We start from the raw sequence: 12,877 nt of genomic DNA on the forward strand, positions 1-12,877 counted from the left end.
AAAAACATCAGGAGTCTGTGTAATTCTTAAATTTAAAAAAAATTGTGCGCTTTATTTAAATAAATGTTTGCTCCTTTACAGGAAGGAAGGCAGATCAGATAGCATCATAACAAAAAAATAACACTGCTTAGTGTACTGATTAAATATCAAACAGCCAATCTCTAACCATTACAATTAGGAAGCGCTCTTCAGTCCTCATGTATTTTCTGACTCATGTGGGGCTTATTTCCTGTTCTTCCTCTTCAAGGTATTGTGAATCCACACAGTTAAAATGACTGAGAGATGATAATTTCCAAAATACAGCCCACATTTGGGCACCATGATTTCTGCAATCCATTTTCACCCACAAAGTAGTAATTTGAACAGTGGAACTTAGCTAAATACTACAATTAAAACATAATGGGTTAGTACCTATATAAGATAGCTGTAGTTTGAGATTGTTACCATGCAGTCTCACAAATTCTACTCAAACCCAATTACAAAACACATTTATAATTATGATTGCGGTATCTACTATATTTGCATAGATATGGATTGTTCAACAGAGGTCTTGCGTTTTCAGTTTAAGACTCATACAACTTGACTGCATAGGCGTCAACTCTGTGGATACTCCAGGGCTAAAGCACCCAAGATGAAAAATTAGTGGATGCTCTGAACACACCGGCAGCCAGGCTCCCCTCACTTCCCCACCCCACCTCCTCCCCCTCACCTGAGTAAGTCCCGTCCCCGCTCCTCTGCCTACCTCCCAGCGCTTCCCACTCGGCAGCCGCCATACAGCTGTTTGGCAGCATTAGCACGCTCCAGTAGGGAGGGGGAGGTTTAAAAAAAACTTGAATGTTTCACTAAAATCAAAATTCAAAAATTCATATGCTTGTTTTGTTAAAATACTATATGTTTCCTGTTGAAGGAAAAAACCCAGAATACATAATGTTGTTGTTTTAGTTAAATAAAACAATTTAAATGTCTGCCTGGTGATTTTTTCCTCCTAATACAGCATGGCAAGAAAATCCTCCAAATATTAATGATTAACCTGTTGAATTGGAGATATTTATGAAGTAATTAGGAGGTTAACTATCTGCTTCAATTACCTTTGGTAAGTGAAATAACCAAACAATTGTTCATTTTCTGATATAGCCGCAAAACTAATTTGAAAAGTTTTCAAAATAAATCACTTCAAAAAAGTATACTTTGTACTTTCTAAAAATGAAACCTACATCTATCTCTAAGTGGTGAAGAATATGTATTAAGGTTATAACAAGAATGCACTTTTATGTAGATATCCATGATTAAATCGAGTCTTCCTGACTAGTAATTTAAATCATGATTTAAATCAACTTGATTTAAATCAAATCCACCCTGGAACAAATAACTTTATTATAATAAAGGAAACAGTATTATTGGTAACGCTAGAATCTATCTTTTTGGCCTCACTGTGGAAAGGTAAAACTTTCTGCAGCCCCCAGTACTGCCCGGTTTCCTGCTACAGAACTAAGAGACAACAGACTCACACTTCTCCTGTATAATCTACAATCAATCTTCAACAAGAGTTCAGCTCTATATCCTAAATTATAAATACAAATGAGTCACTGGCTTTATCAGCCATCCAGCTCTGATCGTCTACTGACCCTGAGAAAAGTTTGGTCCAATTGATTCACTTGAAATATCAAATTCCCAGAAGAAGTAGACTCCAGTCCAGTAGGTTCAGAACACTTCAACAGGATCGTCTCCCTTCATTAAGGCTGTGGTGCCAGTACTCTTCCTACTAGGGCCATTTCTTCTATACTGTGTATCTTGACTACATAGGATTTTGGTTTGCAGCTACATCTGTGACAAGAGCTGAAGATGTACAATTTAAAACTGGATGAAAGAAAAATCAGGGTACATTTTGGGCTGTATCCCAATGATCAAAGAAGAGAGCCCAAGATCTCTTAGATTCAGTGTTTCACTGCCTCTACTTAGGATAAAGATTTACCCTTCTGGTTGGTAGTATTGTTCTAATCTGTCAAACCATAAGCAGCTGAGCTGGGTTTACTCTGGGGACTGATGTGTGATTTCCCCTATAGCTCTGCAGAGTTAACGCAGGGTCATATTAACATAGAATATTTATCTATCAGTACTTTTCCCTCCACTAGTCCATCCTCTAATAGGTGGACATGAGTACTGGAAGTAATATATTAGCTACAGCTCTTTCTCCAAACGTGTCCAGAATTACCATAGACCTATGATGAAAATTAACCATTCTTTTCTTTATTTCTAACAGATAGAAATAGGGGGGTGTTATTAGTAGTGATTATATCATATAAAACATAACATACACAATCATTATATATTTCTGCGTAAACTGGATCACAAAAGGGAAAGGTGGGGCTTCCTCTTTCACAGATGCGCCACGAATTTGTGGTTAGTAGGCCAGCTGTTTCTCAGCATGAGAAAACAGCCCCTGAAGCACAGAAAATATATTGTGTTTGTTGTACAGCAGAGGTTGGCAACCTCTGGCATGCGGCTCGCCAGGCCCGCGCCACTTCCTGCAGCCCCCATTGGCATGGGACGGTGAACCGCGGCCAGTGGGAGACGCGATCGGCCGAACTTGCCGATGCGGCAGGTAAACAAACTGGTCCAGCCCGCCAGGGTGCTTACCTTGGTGAGCCACGTGCTCGAGGTTGCCGACCCCTGTTGTACAGTATCAGGAAATCAGACATATTGCATTGAAGTACCTAATTATTGTTACTATCCATATGTTATAGGTATTATCATAGTTGTGCTATAAAGGTATCTCATCTTGACTCTGCCACATCTTGATCTCCTGGTAGGAAATTCCACAGCCAAGAGAACAAGTCCTGACCCAAATCCCTAGAGTTTCCTCATGAGGACTGTCAGTCGCAGAGTTCCCATCAGTAATAGCTGCCACAGAGAAGAGGTTGACACACAGATATCTGGACCTTATCCCATTAAAGGGCTTAAAGATCAGTGCCACTACTCTGGGTTGCATTTGATTCTCATGGTGCTTCTTCACAGTAGATCATGGAGCATCATTGAAATATGTGCTCTCATTTGTCCCTCTTAGTACATAGACCACAGCTTGATGAACTAGGTGAAGTTTCCATGTTGCTTTCAAAGTAAAACCTAAGGAGAACACTAAGCAGGCTGACGGTGATCTCCACAACTAGATCCATAACCAAAAAGAAAAGTCATACTTGTCTGGTTAGAGGAAGATGACAGGAATTTCTAGTCACGGTTTCCATTCTGGGTAACCAGATAATGATTACTCACACAGGACTTTGAGACCAGGCACTAACATGACCACCAATGGACAGATGCCCTGGACAGAAAACGAAGTCACAGCTCCAGTCAGTTCCTTAAAATGTTTGTCTTTTCCAACTACCATCACATCCCTCTAACTTGGATTTAGTTTGGGAAACTGCTTTTTATCTTAGTTCCAATAACATTTAGCAACTGGGAAACAGCACTGTGCATATTTGTAAAGCAAACAGAGCTAGGGGTCATCTGCAGATTCACTGAACTCCTCCAGAGCTCTGATATAAGGGTTGGGTAAAAAGGGATGACAGGACTGAGCCCTGTGGGATTCCGTAGAGAAGCACACTTGGGGTAAGGTAGCAGCTGCTGCTCCTGTTGTGTTAGATTGTGCCCCGAGTTTAGTGCAACAACTATGGCAACAACAAAGGCTACAAGTCATGATCTCTAAGAGACAAAGCAGCACCAGATACTGCAGGAACACTACTAACTACTATCACAAAGGTGCTTTAAGTATTTCTAGTCTAGCCACCTGTTTTTCAGTCACTTTTCAAGATGAAATTTTCCAGCCTTGGCCTCTGTCCAAATAAATAAGTTGGCACTCAGGCTTTATAAAGTGAAACGTTCTGTGGCTTGCCAGAGTAGGGAAACAGGCAGAATAATCAACTTTTCTAAGGCCAGGTTCTTCAGGATCTGGCCTTTATTTTGCTAGTGGTTTATTTAAATTGACTCAAGACTGACCAAGCTGGGCTCAGAAGACCCAAGAATCTCTAAGGGCGGATCCCTGCAGAAACATAATTACCTGAATATCAAGTTTCAAATTTTCTCAGTTTTCTTGCATTTGCTTACAAAAAAAATCTAACAGCTGCTAGTTAATGAGAAATGGGAACATAATACTGTGAGCACACAAGCAGCCACTGCCTTCAAAAATAAAACTCTACCACAGCTGCTTTTAAATATTAACTAGACTTTAAAAAAACAAAAACATAGAACATCCTAGAAATAATGCTTATGCACAGAGGCAGCAGGTTTGATTTTCAAAGGTGCTGAGTGTGTGCAGCTCCCGTTGAGGACCCCCAGGTCTTGTTGAAGTCAGTCAGCACCTCTGACTTTTTTTTTTTAATTAGATTTGTTCATCTCTGTATATGTTCTGAGTAAGTGAAATACGTTGGAAAATAGCGGTGAAACTGATTTTTAGTGAAAGTTTTTCTTATGGATTATGCCAAAATTTTAGTCATAAAGACCAAGGTCCTTCATTTCTCCATACACTAGGTAGTATACAGTCAGCAACAGAGGAAGTATCTCATCACTTCATCAAAGTGCCTCAGTTCTGAACCTCAAGAAACTAAAGGGCTACCCAGCCTACATGTTCATTCAGTGCTTAGCTTCTCTGCTAAGACTGCCAACAAGAGCTCCCACTAGTCCCAAACGTGGTACTGGGTTCTCTGAGGCCACTGGCTCATTTCCTAAACATCTTAAGTGCTGTAACATAACTCTCATATAACATTCCACACCTTGGAATCCAGGCCAAAATTTGATAAAAGAATTTTTGCACTTTCTACTCTGCCTTAAATAAATATTCTCTATATTCTATAGTTTACATAGGCTCATGATGCAAATTCACTGAAGTGACTGCGGTTTCACAAATGTTGGTTATTTTAAAGAACTATTAGAGAAATTGTAACTATTGTTCTTTACAGGCACAAAATGTTTCCTTCGGCACTTTATTCTGCACTATTGAATGCGTTCACTTTATTCCCTCTATGCAGAGCTGCTGTAACTATTTGACATTTGAAGCTTTCCTGTATAGCTGCACGTGGTAGTTAAGGATTTCTCAGTGTTTTCATTATAAAAGCTATTTATAACTTGTTTGTCAGTAATGAGTGGATTAAATTTCATGTTAAGTACTGTTTTGTCATTTTGGACCCTAATGGCTCCTATAGTGTCAGTGATTCACAGATTAATGAACTGTCCACTGCATGTTCATTGAGACGTGTTTTCTGGTGACTTGGACATTAAATCTAACAGGAATGGGGGAGAAAAAGAGTCTGTGGCCTTCTGGACTATGCTAGCCATAGACGCTAAGTGTCTTCATGGAAGACTGACGTCCTATCTAATGCAGAAATAGATTTAAAAAAAAAATCCACAGGTATAAGTTGTAGTTCTCACTGGAATACTTCAAAGATATTTTTAATTTTATCTCTCTAAACTGCATATAGGTCCTTTCCTACTTTTCCCAATATTTCTCCCATCAATACTAAGGGAGAAAGAGGTCAATGGATCACGTAAAGGGCTCTCTCTCGCCAATTCCTGTAATTGATTTGACAAGTCACTTTTAGATTACAACTTTCATTAAGAAATTTCTTCAGTTGCTGACTAACGAGCAAACAGCACTGAACGTTTAACCCTTAAAAGAGCGGCACTACCTCCATTCCTCTTCCCTATCAGCCAGACTGTCAGTTACCTTTAAAAAGCAAGTGAGGAGCAGTGCAGCTCTATAATCAAGAACCAACATTTTCTAATTTGGGTGCCTACAATTAAGGGTCTAAATATTAATTTAGGCACCATAGTAACGGTGGCCTGATTGTTCTAAGATGCTGAGCAAGCATACCTCCCATGGACTTTCTGGGAGATGTGGATGTTCACTATTGAAAAAATCAAGTCACCTTTATGGATATGCCTAAATTAATAATTTAGACGTACAACTTTAGGCAGCCAAGTTCAGACATTTTTGACAAATGCAAAAAGCCAGGGCACACTTATAGTGACTCCCAGCAGCATAACTTCTGACCAAGCTATTTCTGAAGAAATATTTTTCTATTTTTGTTTATAAATAATCACAGTCTATATTTACAGAAGAAAGGTCTTTCTGTACAGATTCTGATCATTTTTTTTTTTGTAATGTGCAAGCCCCACATGATGCATTAAAGAGTTAGCCATAATACACTAGGGAACCAAAAAAACAAAAAACCATCACGGAACAGGCTACCTGAATACCTTGAGAGAAATATAGAAAAAGAGCTCCCTCCCCACCAATCACCATCCCCTACTTGTCACTTACCATCCCACAGTGGAACTCATACGGGGTCTCATCAAACAATTACAATCCATATTTGATGGGGGCCTTATCCTGAATTTTTTTTTCCAAACCTCCTCTTCTGGCCCGCAAACAACCTCCCCAATCTCATCATCAGAAGCATGCTCCCCACAGACCAAGACACACAAACTCACAGAGGCACTAGACCTTGCCAGAACAACAGATGCAAAACCTGTGGAAACATCTTTTATACTACAGTGATCAATAATACCCCCCCACACACACACACACTCACACCTTTCAAAATCCATGGGTCCTACACATGCCTAGCACAACATGTGTACCACCTAATCCAGTGCATCAAATACTGCAACAACAAGTATATAGGAGAAACTTGACAAATCACTACACTCTTTAATGAGCTCACACAGAAACATGATAAAATTCAAAGGCACCCTATCACCCGTGAGTGGATGCTTTTCACAGCACAAAGTCATTTCATATCTGACCGATTAGTTCTCATCCTCAAATGAAATCAGCACAACACCTTCAAAAGACCAACACAGGAACTTAAATTCATAACTCTGATAGATACTGAAAATCAAGGTCTTAAGTAGAGGCACTGGTTCTATGGCTCATTACAACAATTTGTAACATACTAATGCTTCTTTTTCCTATGAATGCAGAGGTGTTAACTGTCCACTTAATTTTAAGTGGTTTCCTGCAACATGTGTTATCTCATTATGTTTAACAATCTGTCCCACCTTGTAGTTAGCTGGTGACACTACGGTGACTTTTTCAAGACCTAAAGAAGAGCTCCGTGAAGATTGAAAAACTTGTATCTTTATCTTCCACCAACAGAAGCTGGTTCAATAAAATATATTAATTACCTCACCCACCTTGTCTCTCTCATATCTTGGGACCAACACAGCTACAACACTGCAAACAAAAAAGTAGATATGCAGACCTATTCACTTTCATTTCCAAAGTCCTACTTATACCCCTTTTGAAATTATTTCAAAACTGTCATTGTATTGGCTATTGTTTTTACAATATTAGCAACACATTACTTTTGCCTTAGATTGTTACTCAGAAAAAAAAAACATAGCCTAATAGATTATAAATCAATCAGATCATGGGCTCTATACAGAGATTTGTATTTTTAAACTAGAGAGAGAGAGCACGCGCGCCAACTTCAGACTTCAAATGTATCTCTTTGGTTAAAGTCTGTTGCTGGTACTAATTCCAGAACTCGACACATCAGTTAGTTGGCAAACATCTGGCTACTTGTGGAATTAAACTCAATAGCAAAGTGGACTCTGACTGTTTTGTTAACATTTTACACACTCCAACTTTTAAGAAAGTATAAAAGAAAGTCTGTAGCAAGCTGGTCAAGAAGGTGCAGTGCAGAATGTCTTTGTTTCACAAAAACCAACCTGCACTTTTTATAGCTATAAAGATAAAACATGGCAAGCTGAACTGACATTTGGTGAAACAAATAAAAATACAGTTCAGTTTTCCTCCTCCATCATTTCATTAATTGGCTGCTAAGAGACCTGGGCTGAAGGCAGTTTGGAAGAGAACCATCACATACTATTGATATAATATATCATTATAGGTTTTAAGACTATACACCAGGGTGCTGGAACAGTTTTTATAGTGGGGATGCTGAGAGCAATTAAACCAAACTGTAAACACTGTATATAACGGAAATCTCTTCAAGCCAGAGGGTGCTGCAGCATCCCTAGCTCCAACTCCTATGATATACACATATTCCAGTAGTGCCAAAAACATAGATGCTACCCTGTCTATAATCAAGAGCCACCCTTACCTGCGGTGCCGATAAATTATACTATAGCTATTGTAAACTCAGGGTTCAAACTTGGCTTTATTTTCAGGGTATTTACAGGTTAAGAACTACAACATTACTTTCCATCAACTCTTTTGTAATCATAGTTCTTAGAATTTTTAAGGAAGTCCAATGCTGACTTCAGTCTCAGTCTGGGCACACTACCACATAGCTGAAAGGACTGTGTCAAACTCCCTGACTACCTTTTTCCACACAGATAGTGCTGCAGACTTCTCTGAGAGAGGTAGAGAGTTTGCTAGAAGGCAGATCCTTAGTTGCACTTCTCACGAGTCCCATCTGTCATGAAGCATTCAATCACCTGGAGTGGTGCCTGACAACGGTCCTACAGCTGGACAAAAGTTGCCCATCTCAGAAAGTGGGATTTGCAGGGGGGTTGTTTTGTTGTAATATGGAGGAGTTAAGTAGATCCTAAAACCTGGCTTCATTGACCAGGCAGATCCCCACTGGAGGAAGCAGCAGCAAGCTTGTTTTAATGAATGCATCTGCGGTGGCTTCCCTCGCACCGAAGGGCAAGTGTCCCAGGTTGGGAAGCATCCTGCAGACACTACGTCAAATGCACGGGCTCCCCAGGACCGGGCTGCTGCACGCAGAAGCGCTGCCTGTGGGGCTCGCTCTCCCGCCCTCCCCAGCCCCACGTTCCCGCCAGGAGCTGAAGTCGTGGCAGGGCGCGCAGCAAGCGGGGCCAGCACGTACCTTTCCTAGGGCGCTGAGGCGGGCTCGCTGCGAAGTCAGGACTCGGGCCGGGCGCCTCACCCCGGGGTTGCGGCCCCTTCCTCCGCCCGGACTCTCCACGCGTGTCACCCTGCGGGGACCATCCCTGCGAGGTCGCCTCGTTCAGCCACCCGCCTGCTGCCAAAGCCCCGTTCGGTCCACGCTCCGCAGCGGGGCGAGGGTCCAGCCGCCTGGAGGAGGAGCAGGGAGGCGGCCCGCGGCGCTCAGCGGCGGCTGTTCTCCCCACCTGGGCAGCGGGCGCAGCTGCTGCTGCAGGTCCCACTGCCGAGGCGGGAGGCAGCGGCCGCTAGCCAAGCGCTGGAGTGAGCATCACGTGGCGCTCGGCGGTTGCGGCTCCGGGGCCCGGGGTGTGAACCCCCCGAGCCCGGGCCTGCTGCGGGGACCCAGCGCGCACGCTGCCCCTTACCCGTGGCATCCAGGCTGGCTGCTGCTGCCTCTGTGCGCCCCCGGCTTCAGGCTCAGACCCAGCAGCTGTGTCCCAGGGCTCATAGACTCATAGACTCTAGGACTGGAAGGGACCTCGAGGGGTCATCGAGTCCAGTCCCCTGCCCTCATGGCAGGACCAAATACTGTTTAAACCATCCCTGATAGACATTTATCTAACCTACTCTTAAATATCTCCAGAGATGGAGATTCCACAACTTCCCTAGGCAATCTATTCCAGTGTTTAACTACCCTGACAGTTAGGAACTTTTTCCTAATGTCCAACCTAAATCTCCCTTGCTGCAGTTTAAGCCCATTGCTTCTTGCTCCGGCCACACCCAGCCCAGCCCTGGGCCATCCAGATTCACACCCAGCCCCGTGAAGACTGCTGCCCCCACGGAGGGGCACGGCTAGAGTGCCCAGATAGCAAGTATGAAAAATCAGGACAGAGCATGGGGGGTAATAGGCGCCCATACAGGGCCGGCTCCAAGCCCCAGCGCACCAAGCACGTGCTTGGGGCGGCATGCCACGGGGGGCGCTCTGCTGGTTGCCGGGAGGGCGGCAAGTGGCTCCGGTGGACCTGCCGCAGGCATCCCTGCAGAGGGTCCACTGGTCCCGCGGCTCCGGTGGAGCATCCGCAGGCACGCCTGTGGCAGGTCCATTGGAGCCGCGGGACCGGCCAGCGGCAGAGCATCCCCTGCAGCGTGCCGCTGTGCTTGAGGCGGCGAAATTGCTAGAGCCGGCCCTGCACCCATAGAAGAAAAAGCCCTGAATATCGGGACTGTCCCTATAAAATCAGGACATCCGGTCACCCTATGGCTGGCACATTGATGGGACTGGAGACACCCTGTGTCACCCCACTTCAGAGAGCTCCCTGGGCAGCTCTCAGACCCTTGCCAACTCTGTTAAAGGGGAACGAGGGAGTTTTAGTTTTAAATGGGAGCTGTTAAATGCCTCCTTTAAATACAGCAAAATCCCACTCCCTGTGACTGGCATGTAACCTTCCAAACCAAACTCCAGCTTCACCAGACCTCAGCCACTGAGCTAACAGACTGGTGTTACTTATTGGTATTGGGGGAGCGGCTAAAGGCTCTTGCTAGAGCTGTGCAAATAACTGAGCTTTCAGCTTGCTGGCAATTCTGGGGGAGAAATAGAAAAAAACTGTTGGGGGTCAAATGAAACATTTAATTTGAACCCAAATTAAGCTTTTCATTTTGAGCTTTTTTTATTTCAAACAAATGTTCAATTTCATTAAAACAATTAAAAGTTGCTTCAAATCGAAACATTTCATGTCAAAACTGCAAAAGCAAAACACCTTTTTTTTTAACTTCATCTATCCAATGCCCATATCTGTGAGCCACTGACTTGTGTTTTTTTTAGTTTATCTAGCTGAGGTTAGAATTCACTTAATGTCTGTGAGAAAACCACACTTAAATTCAAATAAATGAAGTCAAGGTAATATTTTTGGGTTTGGGGTTTTCTGTTTTTATATTTCATTCCTTAAGGATTGATCACAAACAGTTGACTGCCAATAATAGATACTTTCAGAGTTGTTGAGGTGTAAGATGGTCCTAAGACATTAGGGATACAAGGTAGGTGAGGTAATATCTTTTATTTGACCAACTTCTGTTGATGAAAGAGAGAAGCTTTTGAGCTACACAGAGCTCTTCAGGTCTGGGAAGGGTACTCAGAGTGATCGACACTAATATTTAAAATGTAAGCAGTTGCTTAAGAGTGTCTGGTCAGTTAAGACACATGCTAATAATGCTGTTCCTCACTCAGATGAGCGCAGAAATGCTTGCACAGGAAAGCGTCCACAAATGTTTGTGTATTCATCTTTGAAATTCTTTTTCTTCAAACATTCATGACATTAATGCCGGACTGGTTGACTGGGCAGGAAGTAAGAGGGTAGAAGGAAGAGGGACAAAAAAACCCACACAATGTGAGTTTGGCCAAAGCAAATTAATTAAAAAAAAAAAAAGATAAATATTCATAGATTTTTTTTGCAATATTTCCTTGTGTTAACCATGAATAAGAAAGCAAATGTATTGCATTTTCCTAATGCAGAGTGGATCTGTTTTACCTAAATTGAGAATCTGCTGGAAACAATCAGTGCTGTCTGAATCCATAGTAACATTTACAAAGAATTAATGTTGAATCCATAGTAACATTTATAAAGAATTAATGTTCTGTTCAAGTATTTTGGTTAATGGTTTTAACCAGGCAGCATATACAAATATCCAATTACTAATGTAAAAGGTGATATGGACTAAAAGCAAAGGAATGTTTGCCTGCTATTTAAAACTACTTTCTGTGTTTCCTGGAGGATCTTTATATTCTCACAAAATGATAAAATAGTAATAAAATTAAAGTTGTGAATTATAACAATCAAATATCCCTATTATTGTGTGAGTAGGAAGGCAAAGATTATTTGCTTTTTAAGGGCCAAATTCAGATACTTGCTAGTCACATGAGTAAAGGCATCTCATCTTATTCCACAAATAACCCTATCTGATTCAATAGGACTACACGTCTGTTGCATCTTACGCGCATTTAACATGCGTGATTTGAGCTTTGCGCTGGGACTTTTTGGGGGGAGGACTTGACAACAACAGCATGTCTTTAGGCCTGTGATAAGGTTCTCCCCTATAATAACCCTGGAGGGTTGCCCCCCCCCCAAAAGTTTAAATAGTGTGTTTGCCCCAGAGTGAGTGTGAGATGGGAAAAGCGAATCTGCTGTTCCCACTACAGTACTCAGTGCCCCTGTGCCTCTCATACTGTGCACATCTCATGACGCTGAGTGAGATTCTGTGCCTGTACTGTTTAAAGAGACAATACGTATTTTTCGTACTGTATAACATGGCCCCTAAATACAAGGCACCTACTTCATCTGGTGCTCAACCAAAGAAACAGCGATGTGTTCCAATGCTGGAGGAAAAACTGGCTGTGTTGGACTTATTGAGAGACGGTATGTCCATCACCAACGTGGCGTGTAAATACGGCCGCAACAGATCTAGCATCTGTGCCATCAAGATTCGAGAGATAGAAATTTGTCAAGCCATGGCATCAAGTGCTCTAGTAACTCCTAAGGTGACAAGCCAAGTGCATGATAAAACTTTAGTGAAGACTGAAAAGGCATTAAACTTATGGCTGGAAGACATGAACCGTAAACGTGCATATCAATTGCAACATGTTGCAAGAAAAGGCTCTTAGCTTCTATGCGCTGTTCAAACCTCCCACTGAAGAGGGACAGCCTTCTGATAAGAAGGAATTCAAAGCCAGCCAAGGTTGATTTAACAGTTTTAGGAACCGCTTCAACCTCAAAAACATGCAGACTACTGGAGAAGCTGCATCTGCCAATGAGGACGCAGCAAAAGCCTACCCCGAACAATTAAAATCATAAAGGAAAGGGGCTATCTTCCAGAACAAGTTTTTAATGCTGACGAGACTGGGCTCTTCTGAAAAAAAAAATGCCCACCTGCACTTACATTTCGAAATCAGAAAGACAAGCCCCTGGCTTCAAAGCAGCTAAAGACCATGTGACTGTGTTGCTTTGTGGCAAT

At 42.4% G+C, this 12,877-nt stretch overlaps 1 protein-coding gene across 4 annotated transcripts in view; it reads right to left on the reverse strand.

Moving 5' to 3' along the window:
* Nucleotides 1-9,371, reverse strand: part of LEPR (leptin receptor) — a 60,732-nt gene extending 51,361 nt beyond the window's left edge. For 2 of the 4 annotated variants that reach the window (XM_050960913.1, XM_050960916.1), the window contains exon 1: nt 8,853-9,007. The gene's annotated coding sequence lies outside the window, so the exon portion shown is untranslated. Of the gene's footprint in view, nt 1-6,313; nt 6,395-8,852; nt 9,008-9,297 lie in introns of those variants that run through there. The other 2 variants (XM_050960914.1, XM_050960915.1) reach the window with 2 other exon arrangements.
* Nucleotides 9,372-12,877: the final 3,506 nt, after the last annotated feature.

This window comes from Gopherus flavomarginatus, chromosome 7, assembly GCF_025201925.1.
Source record: "Gopherus flavomarginatus isolate rGopFla2 chromosome 7, rGopFla2.mat.asm, whole genome shotgun sequence".
Classification (NCBI taxonomy): domain Eukaryota; kingdom Metazoa; phylum Chordata; order Testudines; family Testudinidae; genus Gopherus; species Gopherus flavomarginatus.